The sequence below is a fragment of the Ambystoma mexicanum genome, chromosome 1p (assembly GCF_040938575.1).
Source record: "Ambystoma mexicanum isolate Mex_15411 chromosome 1p, UKY_AmexF1_1, whole genome shotgun sequence".
NCBI lineage: Eukaryota > Metazoa > Chordata > Amphibia > Caudata > Ambystomatidae > Ambystoma > Ambystoma mexicanum.
Window position 1 is genome coordinate 241,969,010 of NC_090921.1, and position 27,625 is coordinate 241,996,634.

At 46.5% G+C, this 27,625-nt stretch overlaps 1 pseudogene; it reads right to left on the reverse strand.

Moving 5' to 3' along the window:
- The window catches only part of LOC138568627 (hydroperoxide isomerase ALOXE3-like), a 935,706-nt pseudogene that overhangs the window by 447,408 nt on the left and 460,673 nt on the right, over positions 1 to 27,625 (reverse strand).

Here is a 27,625-nt window from a genome sequence, read left to right on the forward strand (position 1 = left end):
ACTGTTCTTCGACTTGTCGCAGAGAGTCCGAGAGAAAGGAGCAGATCCAAGAACTTCTCCATCCTATTTTCCTTTTTCTTCATTTTTCTCATTTTTGCCTATTTTTTCATATGTTCACTTTTATTTTTGTTTTTATTTTTACGACATTCTATTTTTGTGTGATTTCCATCTTTTCAGCCTTTCACATCGAAACAGATTCCTGCATGTCCTCAGGGCCGAGGCGAATTGGGAGAGTACCCTGGGACTGTGATTAATATAGAAATGCAAGATGAATGTGCTATGATAAAGACGGTAGTCTAACCTTTCTCCATAGTCTAGCTAAACGGAACTGTGCAGCATATCCAGAGACTACTGTCTACACCCATAAAGGGGACATTTGAATAACACTCGTCACTTTAGTATTTACTGAATGTTGAAGCAACGAGATCAGAATAAGAAAAGAATTAAACTATTGACTATGGACTTGATCGACATGGGGGCCCAGAGCAGTAACCTAGTTTTACCCCAGACAGAGGGGCGCCAACTATCGTATAAGAGTGTAATGTGTATATGCATAGTGATTATTGTTGTGTTTTTGTCATTAACTATCAGAACTGCATTTTTCATCGGTGCACGAGGTGTCCTAGTGTCAGTGCATCCATCAGGTAATGAACGTCTGGAGCCTACAAAAGCACCCAGACCATATATAGTAATCCCTGTTCCAAGGAAAACTGATGATAAAGCAAATGATTTACAATTGAATGTAATTAGCAGTAATACATATACAATTGAAGTAATGGATGGAGAGAAAAGCTGGAGACAGGGTCAGCACGGAATGAATGATAATGTAGTACTGTCCACGGTACGCACCCACACACTGAGCGCACACAAACAAGGGCAAGCGTCAATGGCTACGAGACCCCAGACCAAAACGACAGTAAGAGAAAAGCTACCTGAGGAACGAACAGCTTCAGAAGACAGTGGGGGTAATCTAGAGGAGCCAAGCGAAAGACCAAACAGAGAGGGCATAGCAAACTCCCTCAATGGAACGAAGGAAGCCACAAAAGAACTCACTGAGAAAACACATGCGTTAGTCGAGTATGCGTTCCCGCTCATAAGTAGAGCAAAGAAGCTACATGAGGAACTGTACAAGAAAACCACAGAACCTGTAATAACGAGCACGCCAGCTCCAACGCCAGAAATAAGCATCGAGCCTGCAGCACCGCCACACGTTGGGAAGATGACAAGCCAATGGTGGTGGGAGGAGGTCTACAAAAGAATGCATGAGGGAAGGAAAAGAAACGCACAACCTTCCCCTATTACTACAGGGCAGGAAATGAAACCTGCCCCAGCAAGGATAGTACCCGAGAGACTAGCTGAACGAAAGAGCAGTACTGACACATTCAGAGACATAGTGATAGCCAACTATAGAAAAACGTTAAGAATCAAGAGAATCCCATATGAAACCGACAACGAACTAAACGATTACTTGGACAGCACAGCCCATCTTGGAAACAATATTTGGTACCAACACATGAAGGAAGTTGGAAGAAGGCAAGCAGAAGGGGAATGCTTTGTTTGTGTGCTCCTGCCATACAGCATGGGCAAGTCCAAGATCTTTGTGGCGGTAGAAGTTGATGTCCCCAATGCACACTGCATGTCACACGTAGCAATGTGCATCACCAGAGGGCAGTTTATGGGAAGAGACGCCTCACTGATATGGGCCAACGAAAAAGATTACCCTGATGAAGACGGTTTTGTCCAGGACATCAAAACAAGAAACAGGGCGCACACCAAGAATCATGTGATTAGATATGAGAACCCTGACGTCAAAGGATCAGAAATAAGAAGGGAAATAAACCTGAGACTGAATGTCCAAGGGAAAACAGCTGAAGAAACTCAAATCTGGAAGAACCGAGGCCAAATGCAGATCTGGGGGTCAGTAGTGTCCCCAAATGGATGGGAAGAAGGGGTTGTGATCTGCCGAGCCTGGATGGTCTTTGGAGCCTGCCAAGAAGCAATATAAAATTCACAAAGCCTATGCAAACCATTATGGCCAAAACTGGTAAAGCTTTTAACGTGGGTCGAAGACAGAGGAGGCCCCCTGCAAATAGTACCACTAGAGAACCCGAAACTGTGTTTTAGAAGTAATGGCACGAGGAAAATGGGGGAGAATAAAAACTGCGGACGAATATATGAAGCCCCAGGGATATTGCAAGGAACCGCAGTCCTGATGCACCATTACTGGGCATGTGGATCCAAGGCATACATAAGACTACCGAGGAACTGGGGAGGCATATGCACACTGGTGAACGTCCACGTTTCTGCACTAGTGATTCCAAAAAATGAACTGAATTTGGACAGTTTCCCGAAAGCAGATGCTCACCTGAGGAAAAGGAGGTCTGTGGAACTAATGTCAAGGATGAAGAGAGAGAATTACTTCTCCGCCAAATCAGAGGACGCATTCTATGCAATTCCCTACGAACATAGGCTGTTTAGCCTAACCTCATCCGTATTTACAACAATACTCCTGCCACACATCCAGATTGGCGCAAATACTAAGTGGCTGCAGATAACCAGATGGGAATTACTGCAGACCATTAATACCACCATAAAAGGATTCAACGCAATCAAAGAAGAACTAAGTGCAGTCAGGCTGATGACTCTCCAGAACAGATACGTGCTTGACATGATCACAGCAATGGAGGGAGGCGTTTTTGCAAAAATCGGAGAATCGTGTTGCACATTTATACCATTGCACGATGAGGAAAATGGAACCCTCACGAGGCCATAGGCATGTTGACAAGCCTAAAGAACCAGATGACTGAGGAAACAGATGAAGTGGACGATGACAGCTGGTTTGGGAACCTATTCTCATGGGTCCCTCAATGGATGGCTGATATATTCAAGTTTCTGGGAGCCTTGCTAGCTATGGTGCTGCTAGGATTCTGTGTTATCAAGATAATCATCACACAGTGCCAGAAAACTGCAAAGAAGGCCTTTGGGTGAAAATGATGGTCGATGTCGAGCCAGGTTGGAAGCCCAGAGACCTGACAGATTAAGAGATAAAGGACTTTGTGAAGGCCAGTGAATTTGCACCAGAGGGAACAAAATTCACTTATCCCAAGAAACGAAGAAGGTATGAAGGAAAATGGATTTACTGCAGTCCAAATGGATAATGCCAGCTTGTGACCTGGAACAAAGATGAGCATGTGAAAACAGCAGGAAGCTTGAAAGGGGTGATAAAGATATGGACACCAAAACTGCATACATTCACGCCATCTTGTGTAAACCCAGAAGACGATGAACAAGACATTGAAGAATCAAAGAAACTAAATATGAAAGAGGAAGCAGAGGTGGTCGATGAACTGGGGGAGTGTAGAGGAGGTCCCAAATATGGCCTGCGCACCTGCCCCCCATTGCGAGTTGCCAGTAAAGTACTCGCCAAGGTATGTGACGTATGAGGAGCAGCTGAACCAACAGAGAGCGGCAATGGGCATCTGCCCTGTATACATCAGACGAGCTGTACCTGTTGAAGCGCCCGTGACCAGACAACCTTGGGCAGCACGGTACCCCATCAGACAACCCTATCAGCCACTGATGCGACACAATGAGTATTTACAGACTGTCCATGAGGAGACACAAAGAGCCCTGAGGGAAGGCCAATGGTAACGTAATGTGGGCCGGGGCAATATTGCACACGGACTAAGGCATCTCGCCAAACACAAGTATCCACGAAAACAGGTGCAAGAGACACGAAAGACATTACGATGTTGAAACGTAAAACAGATCATAGCTGAGAACCTAGATGGAAGAATCGAACCAGCTGATGTGTGTAAATAGGCTTGAAACGCAAGAAGCTAAGAAATCGATACTGCCTGCAATGCTTAGTAGAAGAATAGAGCGACAAGTGCCAACTATATATCATCCTCATTACAGCACAATGTACACGTGCAACTCCATTTTGTAAAAGCAGAAGTACGCCCAGGCGGCCAAGGCCTAACTGGCCGAGTTTCATATCCAAGCCCAAACCAAGAAAAGGATCGGAATCGAAACTTAATAAAGAATGGCTCAGGCCTGGGAAATCGAGGTCAACCCAAAAGTGGGAGGCAAGCTCAGCTACGGAGAATCGAAACTTCAGAGCATACCAGCCTGCCCTGTGAAGGTCAAGATAAGGAGGCCCTGACTGGGGGTGAGGCTACAAGGGGAATTAAATACACGAAAAGCTGGAAACTGAAGCAGATTCACGGTGAACCAACACGTGACCAGCCAGGCGCGAAGATGTACCACCGTCTGATGTCACCCAGATCCAAGGGTGCCATAACTTTTCCTGATAAGAGACTACAGTTTCGAGGCCTTCCTTAACCAACTAATTGACACATCGCCCTAAAACCACTGATTGATGGAAGGGAGGCAGGGTGAATCTTGGGACACTAGGCACCTGGGTGTCTATTCTGCATGCTGCTAATTAAAGTGGAGATTTATGTTTAGGGGTGTAACTAGCCCAATCACAATGGACCATGTAATCTAGGGTCCTATAGACAATGTAACCAATAGGACGTCGTACTTATAGTGACATCAATCACGTGTGATGAAGAGGGATGGGCATAGACGCCCACCAGATAAGAGTTAACCAATCCGAATGCTCTGTTGGCATTTACAGATATAACGCCTATACTTAAGTTACCTTTCCTAACCAATTATATTGTATGGTGATTTTTTGTAGAGTTAGACGTCAATGATGACAAGATTTGCCTATAAAAATGTCTGTTTGACTGAAGTTAGGGGAAGTCGGGGCGAGACAGGTGTTCGCGATGCTGCTGATTTCCATATGCTGATGTATGTATCATTAAACGGACTTCCTTTTGCCAATTTATTGAGTCCTGGTTATTGAGTTGTGCTGGAGTATGTGAATCCTGCACCCTGTCCTCACATGGTGCAGCTATCTTGTATTACAAGTTCTCGAGGGTGAGTACTGACCAATGGGCCCGTCAGTAATTTCCTCTCCTCGTGAACACTGCTTCTCTGGGCCAGCTGCTACACTGCTTTGGGTCTTCCTCACCATGACGTGTCTTCCTGGTGGGCTCGGTCCACTTCTCCTAACCGGATCGGTCTCCTCTTTCACCGAATTTCCTGCGAGGGTCACTCGTCTTCCACGGCGGCTCTCCTTCCCTTCTACAGCATCCTGTGGGGTCCTCCTGACCCTTAGTTACACTCGCCTCCAGCGGTCCTGGTTCTGCATCCGGGCACACAGAGGTGCCGTCTCACAGCCTGGGACGTCTTTGTCACCTGTGGCAGGGGCTCCTGCCTCCTCCTATATTTGGTACCTCTTCAGGCCCGCGTCTTGGGCATTCTCTTCCATGGCCCCCACCTTGGTCAGTCTCTCCTGTGGCCCCCTCCTTGGGCAGTCTCTCCTGTGATCCCCTCCTTGGGCAGTCTATCTCGTGGCCGTCCCGTTCGCATTCTCCAGCGTTCTTTTCACATCTGAGTCATCAGGATCTCTGCCTCACACGCGGATCACGTTTCTGCCTCGTCGCCAGTTGTTATGGCCGCTGGCCTCCCTTCACTAGAGCTCCACTTGCCTGGGCCTCACAGACCATTCACAGAAACACACGGAGACAGGGAGCTCTTTAAACATCTTTATTGCCCTCTCCAGGTAACTGTGTGTCCCGGGCTCTACTCGCCCCTCCTCCACTTCCCTCCTCCCTCTTTTCCTTGGCTTCCTTCTTCTTCCCTTAAGGTGGTTGTCTCCTTAAGGTGGGCTGGCCATGTTTCATGTCACAACACTGGCTACCCACTGAATTTATGGGACCAGGCTCCTGTGCAGGTTTGATGTTTTTGTGCACTCTGAGGCCCATGGGCATGCAGCTCTAGTAATAATAATAATAATAATAATTCCTCTGATCTCCAGGGTTCATCATCAAACAGATAGCTCCTTTATGATTGCGGTTGCCTTGGTCGACTGATCTTATCAATCTCTCCATCCAGTCTCATGACAGACTGGACCCAATGCCTTACATCCTTGAGAAGGAATAGGTTAAGATTCTCCACCATGACCCATGCAGCTAGCTGCCTGCTAGATGAGCAAGAAAGATTCTGACAAAGGACCACGTGAAGAGTGGGTTCAGGTACTGGAAAAGGAACCCACCGCCACATTTCATTTTGTCAAGGCCATCTGGAAACCTAGCGATCCTCTCTATCTACCTATCTATCTAAATTTCACTTTAACAACATTATCCAGAAATACCTCTTCACCGGCTGAATGGTTGCTGCACATATTAGATGCCAGAAGGGCAGTTTGTTATTATGGTCATATGTACTGATCATGGCTTTTGGTAACCCCAACTAAGAGCTCTGTGTCCAAGCAGAGCATCACCAGCTGGGCCATCTCCTCTATTTAAATCTGTAACGACTGATATTAGGCATATACAGGGTGGAGTCCAAGCTCATTCAACCAGGGGCAGAGCAGCCACTACGGCATTCTATACCAGCATCCCGATCCAGGCCATCTGTCAACCGGCTACATGGAGAAGGTTAGATATGTTCTCTAAATACTACTGTCTAGAGACAGATGCTAGAGCGAGACAGTGGTGGACCAAAGAGAGCTACAGGAACGGTCCCGCTAGTGGTGAGATCTTATTACTTTCTTACTGCCGCTCCAAGCTGTCCTCTCTTTGTATACTGCTTTGTAGCCTGTTACAAGCTTTGGATTTCTTGAAATATGAAATGGGTGGGAATCAAATGTTCTTATCTGTAACCATAGCTCTCCAACACTGCTATCTTTCATAGGTTCACATGCGCCCGCCCCTCCCCAAAATAGATGTTTTGATACTCTGTACTGCTTGTTACAAAATCTGAAGATGGGCCACTGTGGGCGTGCTTAGGCTAGATGCATCTCTGGGAGCGGTAAACTGAACCTTAATGAGGTGGAAAGCCACACATCTATGGGAGGGGTGAAATGAACCATAATGAGATGGAAAGCCACACATGTCTGGGAGGGGTAAAATGAACCTTAATGAGATGGAAACCCACATATCTCTGGGAGGGGTAAAATGAATCTTAAGAGATGCAAAGCCACACATCTCTGGGAGGGTAACATGAACCTTAATGAGATGGAAAGCTACACATCTCTGGGACGGGTAAAATTAACCTTAATTAGATGGAAAGCCACACATCTATGGGAGAGGTAAAATTAGCCTTAATGAGAGGGAAAGCCACACATCTCTGGGAGGGGCAAAATGAACCTTAATGAGATGGAAAGCCACACATGTCTGGGAGGGGTAAAATGAACCTTAATGAGATGGAACTCCACACATTACTGGGAGGGGTAAAATTAATCTGAATGAGATGGAAAGCCACTTCCTGGGAAATTGCAGTGGCAAAATGCATTCTGAGGACCCCCCAACCGACAACAGGGAAGTATTCTAAGAACGCAGATGTCTGAAAGATACCAATGCTGGAGAAGTATAGTTACAGTTAACCTATTCCGTATTTGGTTCTGTGACACCACAAAGTAACCTATTTCTTTATTTAATTTACAAGCATGCTTACTTCACTCACCTCAGTTGGTGCGAATAGGAAATGCAAAAGAACAATATTGTCAAGTACTTACTTTGAAGAAATGTCTTATTCATTGACAGATCCACTAAGCCATTTAAAAAATGAGGTTTCTCATATTGGTGGGGTCTATTCATAGTAGTAAAAGTTCAAGATACTTACGGACCACCAATGTTATGGACGAAATTGACTGTTTTGGTGAGGGAATATTTGTTGTCAGAGTCTAATTCCAGGCTGTTGGCCACATCAAGAAACCTGGGAAAGTCTGGGTGGTATACCTTCCACCTAGTATTAGGAGAGAAGACAAATGTGAATGAGGTCATTGGACACATGGTAGTGGAAAATTATATAAAAAGCAACATCACTGGGGTGTGGGGGGTTTCAATAAAATGCCTCCACTACTTATGTTCTCAACTTGATACCAATCAATCACAAATGAGGGAAAAATACAGCTACATTATAGCTATGTGTAACTTTCTCTTCAACCTATCCCTGTCTAAGAAATTAGATTAATATTGGGTGTCTTGTCTGGTTCCTCTACTCGATTAGAAGAGTATCCCTCATTTGGAGGGCTGCCCTTTAATCCTAGGTTTAGGGGTTTGACACCTTGCCACTTTTTTTTTATTTTATAGTGCCAAAAGAATGCCACTATGGCCTGGAGGGCTGTAATTGCCTACACTTTGTTGTGAGAAATTGTTAACATGTGCTTATTACTTCCTTTAAGAGCACTGGTGTTATTTTCAAATATGTGATTGTGCTCCTAGCAACAGCCCATCTTGGTTTGATTGATCTGGTACAGAATTATCCTGCACGCTGATGTGTTTGATAGAACTTGCACCTTCTTATCCTGCTGATGAGCGGGTTTGATTGAACTGTATCCATTTACCATGCTGGTGAGCGGGTTTATGTGAAATGGAATTTCAGTATCCTGATGGATAGCAGGATAGGATACTACACCGGGATGTGGTTTCAGGAGGAGTCAGAGGACGGACATTATTGAAGACGGATATGTATTCATCTACCAGGGAGGTGATTTAAGGACATGCAAGGATGGTCTACTTCCTAAATGTCCCCGTTGGCTCCTCACAGATTGGGAAATGCATGTATTTTGATCCTTCTGTATTGACTGATCTGAATATATCTCATGAGATGATACATTTTTTATGCATTGCATACATCATGCAAACAACTAGATATATACCTGTGCGAAACAATGACTACTGTCATGTATCTTTGTCACAAAGTCTCCCTTAGAGTGTGTCTACAGCTTGAAAGTAGTATAATTTATAAGAGAGTTTACAGAGCTCTCCAGTTGTCCCATGCAAGATAAAATAATCAATCATTTTTGGCTTTTAGCCTCATGTATATTGCATTCTGCTACTTGTAGCCCTGTATTTATAATGTGTTCAGGTATGTAAAATGGTATGTTAATGTTAAAGGATATTTTTACTGCGCACTATCGCCACCGGAGTGGTCTCCTGGCGCTCTGGCGGCTCTGAAAGAGGGAGAGGGGAGGGTGAGTTAGTGGGAATAAGCTGGAAAAGTGCAAGATAGCAGTGATGTGCTGTTGGCAGCCTCAGCCCGGTGGGTCCGTTGGCTGGGGGTGTTTTACGGTCGGTAGTCGTCGTGTGCTGTTGTGCAAGTCTATGTGCGGTTTGTTTTGTTGCTGAAGTGTAGTGAAGTTTGTGCGGATTGCTGCATTTTAGTTTTGTGGTTGTGTTTGGTTAGAGTTTGAGGGGTGTATGCAGAGGGATGACATTGTTAGTGGATTGGTTAGTTGGCATTGCTGTCCTTGCAATTGTGTCTAGTGTGATGCTTGCTATCATTCACTATTCCATCGGAGTGTGGCGCTTGCCAATTTCAATATTCTGTCTAGATGTGAGGTAGGCTAGTGATCACGATTCCATTCAAGTGTTGCACCTGTCATCATTCGCAGTTTCATTTAAGTGTGGCGCATGCTAACATACACATTTCTATCTAGATGCGACGCTGGATAAAGTTAAGAATTCCATATAAATGTGGCACATGCTAACATTCACATCTCTATCTAGATGCGACGCAGGCCAAAGTCGAGAATTCCATCCAAATGTGGCACATGCTAATATTCATAATCCTGTCTAGGTGTGACGCAAGCTAAGGTTAAGAATTCCATCTAAGTGTGGCACATGCTAACATTCATAATCCTGTCTAGGTGTGATGCAAGATCAGGAACGCAACGTTGGCACTGCCAACTTCTGTGCCAAGCACTGACAATGCATTGTGATTTACCATCAGCTAGCAAGATCGGCCACCCAAATCTGGAGAAGGGCAGGTACCCTGAGGAGCCAGGCCCCAGCCAGAGGCCACCCAAATCTGGAGAAGGGCAGGTACCCTGAGGAGCCAGGCCCCAGCCAGAGACCCCCTTGAGGCCGAGAGGATCCTGGACTGACGGACACTGCTGAGGAATGTTGAGGAATGTTGTCATCACAAACATTGTCGAGCGAGGATTCTAGGCTCACAGACACTGCCGAGAATGCTGTTGAAATGCAGGCTTTTAAAAAATAGGTTCCTATTTAAAGGTGGGCAGTTTGAGTCTTGCCTCGCCTCTTGCAGTCGAGAGCAGAGGTGAGACTCGCCTCTGACAGCCAGGAAGCCTGATGAAGCCTTGGGAACAGGCACGCTTTACTTTTCAAAATTATTTGGGACTCAAGTATAATTTACTTCTTTATAAAGTGCACTCAATTAAAATTCTTGAAAGGCAATGCGCGGTTGCAACACAAGTGGCCATTGGTGCTCCATAGGGTGATTGGCGAAGAGTTGCCGCATGTACACTTTGCATGATACCGTGCTCCTTTTTGAGATATCCTGGCACCAAATCTGCCAGTGCAATACAGACCCCTTAAACATTTCTTGAAGGAAGCTGCGCCAAGAACACCCTCAAGACAAACCTGTATTTATACATTCGGAACTGACCTAGCCGCCCAGATGGATTAAAGAATGATAATGATGTGTTATTTATATACTGCTTACGCCTAAGTGCTTTACAGAGAACATATATACATACAATATCACCCTACCGAAGTTGGTACTCATTTATCAACCTCAGATGGATGAAAGGCTGAGTTGGCCTTGGTCGAGCCTGTGACCTGCAGATCACACAAAACAGCGAACACTCAACCCACTGAGTTATCTTACAGGCACAGGATTGACACTCCTATTGACACACATTTTCACAGACCATGCCATGCACCTTATGTGGTCAACTGGGGTTCAATGCACCTCCCCTCATCGGATGTCTAGGATGGCTTTTGGTGTGTAATGTTCTAAAATAAGCCAAACCATGTAATCTGCGCAAAGCAAAACACGAGGCCCCACGATCCAACACCACGCACAAAAATCAAAACAGCACATTATTAAGAAACAATAGTGTGAATCATGTAGTAATGTTTTAGGAACATTTTTAAAATGGCCAGTGATATGGCAGCTTTACAAGCTATGGTTGGCTTTAGAATATTCATATTGTGCTCTACATTTTCGGTGTTGTAAGAGAAAACATTTACTTCTGCCAAGTGAAAGTCTTGTGAAAACTGTCAATAAAAGCAGGGATAAAATAACAGTCTATTTGAAATGGATTTCCATTTGGCAAGGGTGTAGGTACCCTTTGATTTTTATTAATTTAATAAAATGAGGCTGGTAATTCAATCTCTGAAAGGATAATCTGCTGATCAGATTCCCCTTTGATTGGCTCCATTTCAAAGGATCAGTAAGTATATGTGGCCTAATGCATCAGTAGTCTGATCTGAAGAACCTGCTCTACCAGTGGCGCAGAGCAGGTTCCGAGGTCACAGGTGCCAATTTGACAGTTGCAGTGACAGCAAGGTCTCTGCAGCACAGGGGCTGCATTTAAGATATGCACATCTGTTCCAAAACCCTTTAATGATGATGAGTCTACCTCCTGGTGGGAGAAAAATCTTTTCTCATAATTATTACAGGCACAGCAATTTGCTATCACATATGTGTCAGCCCTGTGAGCACAGCTCAGCTGTAAAAGGATTGTGTATTCCCCCATCCAGGCTACCCTATTGCTACTAGTAGGACTGTATCCTTTGAGTTTCCTCTTTTGTTATTTTGTGAGGACAGTTAACACCCTCCCCAGACAGATAGCACAAAGCACTTTGGATGTGATGTCAGAAGGCAAAACCCACTTGTTCAAAGGTCAGGGATTGGACCTATGCAGCCAACTTGCATTTGTCAAATCAACTGTTGACATTTGTATTTAAAAGAAGGGGTCTTCCATGACTTATTTGATTAACTTTTGAACAGAAACCTGAGGAAGAATTCATTGAACCTCTGTTGGAAAGATGGATCTTTCCAAAGTCTTCCGTCAGTAAGGTGAAGACTGAGTGTCAAACGCAGAAGCGGTCACTGTCCCCTAACCATCTCCAGGGCACATTAGGGGTGAACTGCTGCTAGGACAAGACCTGCCTCTCTGCCAGCCACAACGGTAACCAGAACCTCATCGTGTTGAAGGACACCTGCAGTTGTGGGCCTGCCTACCCTGTGTTTTGGAGCCCAAGAACAAGGACTAAACATATCCATGGATTGGGACTCACAGCAAAATGAAAGTCAAGGCATCCAGGATCCCTGTGTTCCCACATTCGAACCAATACGAACCGTGATTCGAGACTGTTCAACTGCATTGAACGATTAGGACCTTTGGCACACACCAACTCTTGGATCCGCTGAACTACATGTTCAAACCTGTTTACCACGCACCACGCTAGCTGAACTCGCCGTTGACTCTGCTAAAACTACAACTCTTTTGTTGCTTCGAAATGCTCAAAAAGAATTGTGAATCCAGTCTCTAGATTCATTGCTGTTGAACCAACTCTGGAGGCCTTCACAATCTGCACTTCTTCAAGCATCGCCTTAGAATCACACGATCTACTGTTCGATCCCTGCTTGACATTGCTCCCCATCTAGAACACGACTGCTGTACCCGAACCACTAAACTGCACTCATACCTTTTTGCCGCTGCACTGTGCTAGCTGAGCAAGTCCTTGCTCGGCTCTAACTAGAAGCTCTTTGTTGCATCTGCCACCTGTGAACCGCTGTTCGCCCCGTCAGCATCTTCGCTGCTGATCTTCATCGCCAGCCAGACACCACACTGAACCCCTTGAACCAGACTGCACATCTGGTGTCTAATTTCCTTACAATCAAATCGACTAACGAACTGACCCTGGTGGCACTCACGATCCACAGCCTCTCGAGCACTTCATCGAACTGATCCTGTCAAACAGCACATCCAGTCACCAGCATCTTTGCAGTCGAACTAACTGTCGGACTGACCGTGGTGGCCCTCACGATCTGCAGTACTTCATGCACTACCTTCAAACTGCACAAGCTCCATTTGACCGCTGCTCGTCACCGATCCCAGTCTAAAACTATGTGACCATTGCTCTTGAACCGCATCGAACTGCAAAAGCAGCACCAAGAAGTGTGGTACGATGCAGTGAAATCGTCAAGAACCGTTGAAGGCATTATTGGCTGCTAACCACTCCTTTGGTCCACCTTTGGGCCCTAGAGACAGGTTAGGTCACCTTTAAACCATATTGCACCCTATGTTTGCATCAGATCATATCCTTTTAAAGAACCTTGTAGTTTTTACTTGCCTTACAACCCTGAGTCATTACTCAGAGTGCTGCATCTCGCTATCTTTGCCGATTCTGTGTTCTTTCCCTAGGAGTGGATTTTGTGTAATATCTTCCTATTTAGTTATTTCTGCAGATGGTGTGTTTTATTACAGTATATCTATTTTTATAGAACCTTCATTGGATATTCCCTTTATTTTGGACTGTTGTAGTTGTTGGAAGGCAGATGAATACGTCAACCATAGCTTCTTCCCGTCAAACGCATCAGTATCACAAAGGTGAAAGACATCACTCACTGAGACAGCCGTTCCGCCCTTACCGCTAGGTACAGCAGGGTTTGGGAACAATGTGAGCAGAAGATGGCAAAAGCATTCAAACTAATTTTGTAACAGTAGAAAAGTATGCAATAGACACGAAGCAAATATGCACTCCACATGAATAACATGAACAATAGGTAATATATGCATTAAGACAATGTATAAGGTAAATACAACATGAACGACATGCAAATATAGCTCGCTAACATAGAAGTAAGAGTGTAGTTGGGCAGCCATTTTATTAAAAATGGAAGCGGTAGCACATCCCTGAATAAGCACAGGCCTCAAAACCTCGGGAAAACTCAAAAGGCTGAAGCCACAGAAATACATATCCGTGCAGAGCTTAGACAGTGCTGGCAATTAGTGCCAAGGTTAACGTGAAATTAGGGAGGATCGGTATGGCTGAACGTAGGCACAAGATAGCAATTCCCAAGACACAAACAGTATGCTCCCAGATTAATTTAAGTTTTATAAGAGCACAACCAGCCTTTGTTAGCCAGGTCCAAAAAAACAGAAATCCAAAAGACTCCATGAAGAATAACTCGAGAGTGTCAGTAGTGGCAATAGAAAACACGACACACACATTAATATTAGCTGAAATCTTAATAAATAGAAAGAAGATCTATTCCAAACACGGTCCCTTTGTACGTGACCCCTAATTGGAGATACCGGCCATTTAATAGAAGCGTACACAGATAGGACACCTGCTGTAATCTCTAAACGCACACGTAGATATGAGGCGCCACACAAGACCAAGTACAAAGGGATTGCCCGGTCTCATGGCCTGAGAATAAGGGATGGAAGCTTTTAATTGGAGGAAGAATTCTACATCGGCCTCTCTCCCCCTACTCTATGTCTTGCGCATACCCTGAGAACCTGCCAAGCATCGAAGGTTGGTTAGCAATGTGCTAACCTATCAAAGTCCTTAGAGACACGCCGACCATCAAGTGGTATGCCAACCAACCTCTTGTCGTGAGGATGATGTACTTTAACATTTATCAATATAGGGGTGGTTCCAGGTGGAGATATCAGATATGTGTAACCCAATGAAAATGTTTAACAGTTGGGGGGCGCTCGAAAGCCCGAACGAAGATGGCTGCTGATCTCTGAAGCTCCGCCGGAGCCCACCATCGCGTAATGTAATGCACCCTCACCGACCCACGGAATGCTGCAAAACAGGACACTAACTAGAAGATGAAATGTCGCAGCACCAGACCTGAAAACCCTGATCCCCAACGCTGGAGCCGAGACACCCTCCGACGCGGTAATCCCCACGCCCGCGCTCCAGGGCGCACTGCATCACTCCCGCACGGGCAAGCACACCGCTGGAGACAGAGGAGGGGTGACGCAGTGGTGGGCTCCCCCGTCGGCCCTGCTTGTGGCCCGCTCCCGGAGGAAGCGCGGGGAGCCGACTCCACAGCACCACTTATGTCTGATGCTAGACGTGGGGGGCAGGAGGAGCCCTCGGCCACCGCCGAGGATCGAAGCGGCAGCCACCGCCAGACAAGGCCCAGCGGAGACGAGGAAGAAGGATGGGCCAATCGGGTCCTAGCCAAATGCCGTCGGGCAGAGATTGCCACGAGGGGGCCGCCCCCGCTCTCCACTTCCCCCCCGCATGTCGAGTACAAACAATAATCACCTGGCCCCCGGACGAGTCGGGCGTTGAGGCCACTGCACAACCGCATGAGAAACCCGAGAGGGGAATTCGGAGCTGGGGAGGCCTCTCGACTGGCAGCCACCTATGACCACCCTGGTCGCCACATTCAAGTCTCCATACCCCCTGTTACTGGCAGACCCTACGTCGTCGGCGCCACAGAGGGCACCGACGACGTACAGATAGAACTGACGCACAGATAGAACTGACCCCAAAGACGATCCTACGCAAAGATGAAGAACATAAGAGCGTCCACGGGCTCGGCCCTGGGTACTCGTCATCGAACTGTGATTCCCATTCTGACCTACAACCATACGCAGCTATCTCCGGGGGAAGGAGATGCGGCCGCGCAAACACACAATAGGCACCGGCCCAGCAGGAGCTAACGGACCATGCAGCATCTGTACCCCCACAATGTTCGTCACGAGAACTCTCCGCATCGCCACATCAACGCAAACAGGTCCTCGAGTGTATCAGGAGAGTGGCCCGCAAACATTGATACAGCCAGTGCCGGGTCCGTTCTCCACAAAGGGACCACACGGCTCCAGACCCAAGGCGGAGAGATCCTCGCTATGCATGGGAAGGAGTGTGGTTGTTCGGACCAACACTCTGAAGTCCCACGCTTGGGCTTTATTGCCTGGTATTGGGGGGAGATTCTTACCCCCAATGTTGTTAGGGAAATGTTACTCCGTACAGTTCTAACTTTAGTTAAGGTTTGCTGTTCACCTACTACCTTGGGATCTAGACACATACATGGATACCGGAAATATGAGAGGTGTTTCCACACCACACTTTCTCTGGGGAGACCGACACTGGCGCTATTACATGAGAGAGGCTCGATGCGGAAAGGCCCCCTGCTCCAAACTGATGGCTGAGATCTCCCTAATTACCCTGAACGTGCAGGGGTTGGGCCACGCTATAAAAAAACATAGGCGGTTCTGAACCATCTAAGGGACATCCAGGGGGACATACTGTTTCTCCAAGAGACACATTTGCATGAGGCACAATCTAAAAAGCTGGTGAGGGGATGGGTGGGTGTGGCAGTGCATGCCCCCTATAGAGGCAAACGTGGGGTCTCAATACTGTTTCACAAATGACTACCTTTCATAATCCAGCACACAGTAGCAGACAGGGAGGGGAGATATGTCCTGGTCCAAGGCCAATTACACCAACACCCACTTACGCTTATCAACATCTATGCCCCCACGACGGACACCCCGGCCTTCTTCACCCACACCTTTGCTGCATGCGCCCCATTCATGAGACGATTCACATTGATCAGGGGAGACCTAAATATAGCATTAGACCCAAGATTAGACAGACAGAGCGCAATCCCCCCAGGCCCGGGCACCCCGAGGAAACGCGCTACACTCACCTCTCTCCTAGCAGATCTAGGACTTAGAGACGTGTGGAGGAGCAAACATGGAACACATAAGGACTTCACACACTACTCGGGCAGACACCAGAGGTACTCGCGAATAGACTATTGGCTGGCCCCAGACACATTGCTCCATGCACTAGGGGAATGTACAATCCTCCCCACAACGGTCTCAGATCATGCACCCGTCAAAGTTAGACTAACACTGCCTGACACCTCCCGGAACCTCCCCAACTGGCGCGTGAACCTGAGAGCTCTAGCTTACCTCGACTTTGTAGAACATATGAAGGAAGAGATGGCAGTATTCTGGGCTACTAACATTAATCCCTCCTACGATCCCTGGGTATGCTGGGACGCATACAAAGCGTTTATGAGAGGCCGGTGCATCTCTAGATGGGCACACAAGACGATGATGTGGCGTGACAAAGAACAGCGGCTGACCGCCGAAGTGGCAACCCTAGAAAAGCAGCACAAAAACATGCACGATAAACAGACACTCATACAACTCCGCAGGACCCGCGCGGAGATAAACGAAACCATGATTATCAGAGCCCAGAAATCATTCTCAAGTTGGTCCCAAAAATTCTACGTTGAAAACGACAGGCCCCTCCGCCTGATGGCGCTCGCCCTAAAGCAATGCCAGGCAGCCACTGTGATCTCATCTTTTCGGGATGGGGAGGGAAATATCGTAGTGGGGGACCCCAGCATCAATTCCATATTTGCTGAGTTCTACGCGGAACTGTATGCGAAGCCGGAAGCAACGCCTCCACAGGCAATGAAGTGATTTTTGAAGTCGATCTGGCTGCCCAAAATTACCCAAGAACAACATGAAGTACTAGATTCCCCACTGACCACTGCCGACATCAAACGGTTGATACTCGCTATGAACCCGGATAAGGCCTTGGGCCCTGACGGTATCCCAATAGATGTGTATAAAGTCGCCATTGACGAACTCGCCCCGAAGCTCCTCACGGTACTATCGAAAGCAGCCGACCGCGGCCACCTTCCTAAATCACTGCTTAGCGCCAACATCGTGGTATTCCACAAGAAGGGGAGGCCGGCGGACGAATGTGGCTCTTTTAGGCCCATATCCTTTATAAATGCGGATGCTAAAATCCTGGCAAAATGCCTAGCACAAAGGATTGAGGCGGTCATGCCACATTTGATACACAATGACCAAACAGGCTTTATCCGCAAACGGGATTCGGGGGATAATGCTGGCTACTCCATGTCATCGCGGGCGAGGCAGACCAAGAGGACTCCATCCTAACGATCAATGCGAAAAGGCATTTGACAAAGTCCAATGGGACTTCATGTTCCTGGCCCTCGCAGAATACGGCCTCCCCCCGTCGATTATAAAACTCATCCGCTTATTATATACAGGCCCGGTAGCAACGGTGACGACCAACGACCTCACGTGGGCCCCCTTCGCACTCCGGTACGCTCCAGGGGTGCCCACTGTCGCCCCTTCTCTATGCCTTATCCATCGAACCTGTAGCTGAGATACTGAGAACCGACCCTAGGTGGCGGGGGCTTTGGAGAGGGGGCGTAAAACACCGGGTCTGCCTGTACGCTGAGGACCTCCCCAGAATATGATACCTTCTACAGCAATTCGGCCCCATGGCAGGATATCGGGTCAATTGGACCAAGTCGGAAATACTGCCTTTGAGACCCGACATCCCCTGGGACCCAGGAGGGGTAGCGCCTTTCCGGCTTCAAACTGGCCATATCAAATATTTAGGAGTCAACATCAGCGCCCACATAGCGGAACACCGGGATCTCAACTATCCGCAGATGGTGGAACAATTACGGACAGATCTAACTAGATGGGACACCTTGCCATTGTCTCTAACAGGCAGAATCAATGCCGTCAAAATGAACGCGAAGCCCAGACTCATATCTAGCGATGATGCTACCCTACACTCCAACCCCAAAACTGTATAAAACGTTTGAGGCCGCGGTTACTAGTTTTATCTGGAGGAGCAAGAAAGTCTGCATACACTCGAAAGCCCTGACGGCATCCAAACCAGATGGGGGCTTCGCGCTGCCCTAGTGGCGTACCTTCCACCAGGCTACGCAAATTTGCTGGGCCAAGCGGTGGCTCAACCCCAACGACTGCTCTAGTTGGAGAGAGATGGAGCCGACACTGTTGGCCCCCCTAACACCGGTGGAGGCCCTAGCCATCCCCCCAGGGAAACTTCCAAAACATATTAAGGCAATCCCCATAGAAGGGCAAACTATTATTCAGTGGCACAGACTCCATTCTCAACAAGGAGCCGATATAAAAAAGTCACCCACGAGGATGTCGGTTAAGACCCTTTTATCCCTAGACCAGAAGATTAAAATCCATCCCAACCAGGACATTAAATGGGTGCAGGTCAGAATCATGGACCTTTGCGACAGCCCAACGATACACACATTCCCAGAAGGCGGCGGCACCCTTGGCCTCCGTCCAGGACAATGGCTTCAATACAGCACTATTTGTGCCGTCATAGCGCAACATACATCAGCGTCTTCCAGGCAAGCTCCCCCTACACCGTGTGAATTAGAACTTGAGAGGCAGACCCGAGTACACCCTCGTCTATGCACGTTTTACACTATGGCCATCCCGAACAACGTGAGGAGAACCTCGGTACTGGCCGGCGCATAGTCAAATGACCTAGGCACTCAGGTAGAGACCGGAGATATATATCAATACTTCGCGGCCATCCCCAGCGTGTCGCTGAACCTAAAAAACAGGGAAATTCAGTACAAAATAATACAAGGCCTGTACTACACCCCATCTAGGATGCAAAATATGGCGATACTGCCATCGCCGCTCTGTTGGCGGGGGTCGAACAATAGGCACAATGGGACATATCTTGTGGTCCTGTACAAAGATCCAACCATTCTGCCAAGCGGCGCTCAGCACACTGTCCGCTCAATTCCCAGAGGCCACTATACCATCAAGCCGGAATATGTGCTTTTTGGGGCTACCTATAGAGAATGGCACACAGACCCCATAGCATGCAAAGTCATACACGCAACTTTATTTGCTGCCCTCAAACTCCTGGTCATGAATTGGAAGTTCGCAGAGATACCGACCACTGCCCAAGTGTCTGCCATCCAGGCCAAAATGAGCTCTCTGGAAAAAAGGGCACTACATAGACTGAATTCGACCAAGGCGGCGCTTGCCAGTGCATACTGGAGCAGGTTAGACCCACCCACAAGGCACTCGCTACATACAGGGGAAGGTGGGGCAATGAATAGGTAGCATCACCTTACTCATCGGAGCACACGCTACCCCAGGGGCCCACAGACCACCGGGGTGGGCCAACCTCAGAGCAAGCACCCTCAGGACTTCGGGAGCACACCCAAGAAAGCGGCACCCTCACGAATGGGAGACAATTTACTCAACAAAGACGATTATATAGATCCCAAGAAATATTGGTAGTAGTTGTTTAAGTTTTCAGTTATAGGGGTGGGTGGTGAGAGGAGGGATAAGGGGAGGAAGAATGGGGACAGGTTTGGCTCGGACATTGAATCAACACCAACCGACGCGGTGGCACCATGCCACCCGATAGAAACAGACTCTGGAGCAACCCACACCACTCTTCGAAGTTGGAGGGGGGGTCCAGGGGTCGCTATCGCTGTGATGAATTGTTTTATTCCATGATGCAATTTCAAATGTAATAAGTGGTATGCCACGGTTAATGAATATGATCACTCTTCAATAAACAGAAGTTACAAAAAAAAAAGAAAATGTTTAACAGTTAAGGAATCTATATGTAGTCAAACCCACTAACCTATCCACGTTCCCAAAAGGTTTTGTAAACTGATATTACGTTATGACACCATTGATGACACATTTATAGTATTAAAGCAACTGTTTTTGATAAGTATATCGAGAGTGACAAGATTCCAATACTTGTATGCTTTGTTTCGATGTGAATAGAGTTGGGATTTGCTGTGCACATTGTCTACTTCGTCACTGAGTCTGGTGTATTATTTATACATTTATAGGGTCGCTGCAGGCATCAGGGCGCTTGGATTGACTATGTTTCCTCTGGGCTTACATGGGACTTATGGGCCACCTTAACGTAGTATTGCTATTTGGGTTGCTACTGATCACGTTACCACAAAAGGTGAAGGAGGATTACTCTTGTGTTGTAACAGTTTGAGGGCGGAGTATGTGCTTTAGCCCCTACTCACACTTTTCCTCCTGCAGGGAAGAAGTTATTTCGTCAACAGCTCCCACTATCCTTTACTCCAAAAAGGTTCAATTGTGATATTGCCACATATGAGAGGGACAATTCATATACTGTAAAAGGTTTATCTCTTGGCTTACCTCTGGTGACTTCTTTAAATTAACTTCTCATGATCCCATTCTGTGACATAAGATTCTGTGATGCCACCAATGTCAGTACATATGAAAGTTAGGGGGGTTCACAATTCTTTTGTCACCCAGATGGCGCACAATTGTTGCTGGTTTGAAGTAATTCATATGGATTGTAATACAGGAATAAAGCTTTGAGAAGAAGATTGCACTTCGGTCTGTGTGAAAGCCAAGATTTGCAAGGTGCCTCTGATGTACTACTCTCAGGGTGCTTGTGGGGAAGTTGCTTTGTTTGAATGAGGTTCTAAATAATGATGCCGAGACCTTCCTGTGCGGTATGTTTGCCTTTTATTATAGATATAAAATATCTGCACTAGCTGGTATCGCACTTGTGACTATTCTCCGATGAAATCATAATCAGCATCAACTTTTACGTGCAGTGAGGTGGATCGCGCACATAAACCAAAGGTGTAGTGCTAGCGTTGGTGCGCCGGGCGCCTAGTTCAGGCACTCAACTACTCATAATGGTACAGCGGGTGAATTGAGTGATCCTATCCAAGTTGGAAAGGAAATAGGCAGGGATATGTTCTTGATCCCACTCCTGTTTAATCTCTATGTGAACTCTTTCTCTTTGACTTTGGAAGTCAATAGTGTAGATGTGCTGAATTGCCGCGATAGGACGATACCAGTGTTAAGTTGTGCGGACAATGCTGTGCTGCTCGCCAGATCTCCTAGATCCTTGATACTTGTGGATGCTTATGGCACTTATATGACAAGTCGTGGGCTCACAGTAAACACTAGGAAGTGCTATGCTATGTGCTTTGCAAAGCACTTACAAAGGTAGTTTACTGTGCAACCTTTTTTGCCTAATTCGATTTGATTGAATGTTTTCCATCAAATGTTGCTGCATATATATATATATATATATATATATATATATATATATATATATATATATATATATATATATATATATATATATATGTGTGTGTGTGTGTGTGTGTGTGTGGGGAGGTTTAGGGTGACACCACATGTGGGGGGAATATGTGGGAGGCTGCGTGGGGTCTCCCCCCACATTTATATGTCGTGAAATGAACTTCTAAAAAAAACCATTGATCAAATTGGGGTCGACAAAAAGAAATTTGATTAAATCACGTAGTTCCTTTATGAAGGCTTCCGCATATATCATTGAATAGCCATCGCTTTCACACAGAACTGACTTCTATAAGCGCCTAAGAAATGTACAATAAAATAAAAAATTAAAAATGTATGGGCATGTGGGTATATAGAGCCCTCAGAGTACAGAACATCTCTTTCTTGCACACCTTCTCCGGTTGCCCCCTTTGACATCTTTGAACATTCTGCATTTAGAGAAAGGTATGAGCCATCTAGATGTTCTGTTCTCATTGTGGCCGATTCTACAGTGGCAGGCCATGTGAATAACTAATGAGGGGTCACTAAAGAGATCACTCTTAAAGAATATTTGATCACTAGGAAACCATCAGAAAATGTAGTCATTGGGTTACATTAAAATAACCCTGTGTATCGATTGTTTATGGATCCAGATAACATTGCTAACATTCCCATTCAGCTTATCAAGGAGAAATGTTGGGCCTTTCGGTGCTCTATGAGAGAGGATGCAAACTTCCATAAGGTCTCCGATAGGCTGTATCTTCCATTCTTTCCTGCAGTAGGACCAGCTGACTACATGCCCTTGGTTCCAAATGTTTATCATCGGTCTATTACCAGGGCTTGGCTAAATGCCTTCCATCTCAAAGCCATTTTGTCTGTCGTCCGGGGAAGCAAATGGGAATGGCTGCTGTCGTTGCTGCGAGTGGTAATCACTACATTTTATTTTATGTTGCCCTCTATATAATGACATTCGCCAATGCTATCTTTTGAAACTCTTACGAGAATCCGGATTCCATCACTGGAGATTGGCATTTGTGATGTTGCTGTTGATTCCTAATGTTGGAATCGCCTTTGCTTTTCCAAGCTATTTAAAAGCCGTATGGTATCATAGATCGAAATTACTGACCCTGTAGCCTTACCACACTCATTCATTCACGTACCGTAACATGTATGGCATGTTGGATTCTAATTTGTACATACTTCTATGTAATCTGAGCATTATTATTGAAATTTTTGTATTTTCATTGAAGATTTTTGCTATTTTTATGACCGTTGGTGGCGCATGCTGTTCTGTGGAGACATGTCCTGTTTTTAATTGTATGTTCTTTTTTAATCTCCTCATCTGTCTCGATTGATAATGGAATTTGTATTGGAGTGGACTTATTGATTGGTTTACATTTTTGTGCTGCTGTAACTATATTTGTTATGTTATCTTCAATGGATTCTTTGATAATCCAAAGGAATTTATTTACTACTTCTGCAAATCTCTCTTACTTCAAATAACTAGTGACTGTGCTTTCCTCCGTCAACCCACCTTGCACGTGCCGTGACGTCATGTTCAAGGGAAGGTGCGCACAGATGAAAGACTGCACGGTAAACATCTCCTTCTTTTGGGCAAAAGGAAAAGGAAGTAAGTGAGAGAAGAAGAGGGGGAGAGAGAAAGAGAGAATAAGAAAGGCAGAACAAAAGGTAGGAGTCTATTGGGTACGAGCCTCTCCCTTCTGCGTCTATGGGATGTTTAACTAATATCTCTCAGTGCCCTCCTGGGTCCAGCTTCTACTTTGTGACTGGTATCACCCAGCCCGTTGTGCAGTTCTATTTCTTATGACAAATTCTCTTGGAACGATCCTGAATCAGTGTCTTCAAAGTTTGTCTTTGATGGGATGTCGATAGTTTCTGAAAGAAATCTTGATCCTCATTCTCTTGCCTCTTGGAGACTTGGAGCACAGACTTTTTCATATGACACCTCTATCCCTATGTTCCCTGCTTTTCTGGATTCCTGCGATTCCCTCCAATTTTAGCCACTAAATGGGGTGAAATGTATTTGGACAAGGTTTCTTTATCTTTAACTGGGACTTAATGTTTACTTTGTTCCACACTCGTACGACAGAATCTTTGAAGGCGTGGTAGTAGCCATAATTCCTCTTGATCACTTCTTGTCTCTGCTTGGATTTGTTTGTTACCTTGCAAATGTCAATGTTTTTAGGATCTACAGTCGTTGGCATCCATTACGAAAGCAACTATGATGTTCCTCTTCATCTACTCAAGAGATCGAAAGGAGCCATAAAAGTTAGTTCATTAGGAGTCATTTGGTGGGCAGCTATTTCCCAGAGAGCTGCTTCTTTGCCCACTAGGCGTGAATCCACATGTAGTGTGCTAAGTGATGCATGTGGATGATGGTATGTGTGCATGTGAGGGGAATGTATGTGTTTGAGTGTGTTCTAGAATGGTATGATGTGAGCGGTTGGAGTGGTACGAGGATGATAGTTGCTCCAGCTGTACTGCTAATGGGCTTCATACATAAGTCTTAATAAATACCTGCAAACTGTGTCCAGCTGCCTCCATGTCCATACTTCACTTTTGGCGACGAGCGCCCATTAGCTGGAACCCACGTAGCTTGTAGTTCTTGGGCCCTGCTACATTGGCTTGAGTTACTACGCAACTCCTGTATCGAGCGTTTCATAGAATGTCATCTGTGCTGGTAAGGAGTCGAAGTGGTGTTCATCAATAAGCGTCCTCTGTAAGATTTTAACTTCTAATTAAAAAAAAGGTGCCATTTCGGGTTTTCCTGTGCTCGAACTCAATAGCGAGTGCACTAAAGGAAAGGACCCTTCGGTGTCATTACGCCTTGTTGTTTGGGGTCTCCGAGCAACGAACAAGTTACTTTTTACCTGGTAACGTTCTTTCGACGGGATGTTCCTCCGACGTATTCCTTATCCTTGATAATACGTTTCCAGCTTGCTGGCCTCGGAAATTTTTTCTGTAGAGGGCGCTGCGCGTCGACGTCCGCCGAGTCGATGTCCTTCGACGCCCACCGTATCGGCGCCGACGTCACCATGCCCATAAATAGCCACGCGCTGCGTCCGTTGCTCAGTTCCGTCTTGTAGCATAAGAAAAGTCATGCTTGAATTGGTTAGTGACCTTGAAGGGGCGTAAGCTGCAACCACAAGGAAAGTTATCACTGTGGGGATGGTTGGGAGGGGCGATAAGGAATACGTCGGAGGAACATCCCGTCGAAAGAACGTTACCAGGTAAGAAGTAACTTGTTCTTCGAAGGGATTGTGTCCTCCGACGTATTCCTTATCTTTGATAGACTCCCATAGCAATGGCATGTAATTGGAGGTGGGAGTGAGAGTGTTATGTATCCCTTTAGAGATGGACCGAATGTAATACGACCTTGCCAAATCTGGTCTCTTGAGCAGTGGAGGAATCCAGATTGTAACATTTTGTGAATGTATGTGCAGAGAGCCGAAGAGGCTGCGATACCCCTGGTTGAATGAGCCCTGAGATTTTGGGGTGGCTCTTTCCCTGCTAGTCTATAACATTCCAGGATGGCCAAAATAATCCACCTGGAGATGGTTTGTTTTTGTTTGTTGTATCCTACAAACAGTTGGTCGGCTTGCCTGATCCTAGTCATTCTGCTGATGTAAAAGCTGAGAGCTCACCTAGGGTCCAGCCTATGTAGCCTTTCCTCCTCTTTCCCCGGATGGGGAGGAGGGTAGAACGAAGGCAAGGTAATTTTCTGAGTAATATGAAATTCAGAAACCACCTTTGGGAGGAAATTAGGCTTCACCTGTAGGACAACTTTTTCCTTGTGGAAGATTGTATGTGGGGGTTTACAGGAGAGAGCTTGTAGCTCCCTCACCCTCCTAGCAGATGTTAGTGCTACCAATAGGACAGTTTTAAGCGTGAGAAATCTCAGCGTGCAAGAGTGAAGTGGTTCAAATGGAGTGCCCATTAAGAAGTTTAAGACTAAATTTAAGTCCCATAAGGGAACCTGGAATGGTTTTGGAGGGTAAACATTAGTTAGTCCCTTGAGAAATTGTACCACTAGAGGAATTTTGAAATACGATGGTTCCTCCGCAGTGCGCTTGAAGATAGAAAGCGCTGCAAGATAGCCTTTTACAGTGCCCACTTGAAGGCCTGAGTTTGCCAAGTAGAGTAGAAACTATAACACCGTTGGTGTACCACATGAAAAAGGGTCGATATTCTCTTCCCTACACCAGCTTCAAAATTTGTTCCAACGGTAGCGGTATAAAGACTTTGCTACCGGTCTTCTGGCCGAAAGCAACACCTCCATAACGTCATCATGACCCAATCCTTGTACCTCAACCTTTCAGAAGCCAAGCGTGAAGGTTGAGGGTTCTGGTGTCTGGATGGAGAACCTGACCTCCCTTCTGCGAGAGAAGATTCTCTTTGAGTGGAAGACGGATTGGAGGACAGATGGACATATCTAGAAGGTCCAGGTACCACGTTGTCCTGGCCCAATCCGGGGCAATTAGGATCATGGTTTTCGGGATCTTCTCAACCTCCTGATCATTTGAGGAATAACAGGGACTGGAGGGAACGCGTAAAGGAGTGGAAACTCCCAGTCCACTACGAACGCATCTCCTAGAGCTCCTCTCTGGGGAAATTCCCTTGAACAGAATAGATTGCACTTCTTGTTGTTGCTTGTGGCGAACAGATCCACCTGAGGGGTTCCCCAAAGGGTGAATATCTCTTGAAGGACTTCCTGAGCTAGCTCCCACTCGTGGGAGACTGTGCGCTGCCTGCTCAGAGCGTCCGCTGTCAAGTTCTTCTCTCAGGCTAGGTGGACAGCCGAAAGAGAGATTCCTTCTTGGATTGCCCAAAACCAGAGCTGCATTGCCTCTCTGCACAGTGGCAGTGATCCTACGCCTCCTCTTTTGTTGAGGTAGTGCATGGCCACCGTGTTGTCCGTCATTATCAGGACATTTCTCCCCTGTACTGATGGCAGGAAAGCCTTCAGCGCTAGTCTGATCGCTCTCAGCTCTAATAGGTTGATGTGTAGTCTGGACTCCGATGGAGACCAACGACCACTGATGGTCGTTGGCATGGGCTCCCCACCCCATGAGTGAGGCGTCTGTGACTACTGTTATCTCCGGCCATGGTTGCAAAAACAGTTCTCCTTTCAAGATGTTCTCTGGATAGGCCCACCATTGAAGGTAGCCGGCTACTAGCTACCTTGTCCGGAATCTGGAGGAGATCTGTCATTCTCCCTGAGAATTGCGACCACTGACTTCTCAGTGCCCACTGAAGAGATCTCATTCTCAGGCGAGCCTCTGGCACAAGGAAGATGCAGGATGCCATGAGGCCTAGCAACCTCAAGAAGTCGAAGGCTGGGAGACGTTGGGCATTTTGAAACTTGGTGACCATCTGTAGAATATCTTGAGCCCTCACCTCTGGTGGCGAGGCTTTTCCCAGGGAAGTGTCCAGGAACGCTCCAATGAACTGGAGTCTCTGTGATGGTATCATCTGTGACTTCTTTAAATTGAGGGAGAAGCCCAGTCTGTGAAGGAAGAGGCAGACCTAATCTAGCTGGGCCTGGGCCTGTTCCGAAGATACAGCACTGATCAGCCAGTCGTCCAGGTAGGGGTAGACGTGGATCCCTTCCCTCCTTAGACTCGCCGCCACTACCGACATCAGCTTGGTGAAGACCCTCGGGGCGGAGCTCAGCCCAAATGGCAGAACTCGAAATTGATAATGAGAGTCGTCAATTGCGAACCTCAGGTATTTCCTGTGTTTGAGATGGATTGGCACATGGAAATAAGCATCCTGAAGGTCCAGAGATACCAGCCAGTCCTGGAGCTGGAGGGCCTGAAGGATCTGAGAGAGAGTTACCATCTTGAACTTGTCCTTCCTGAG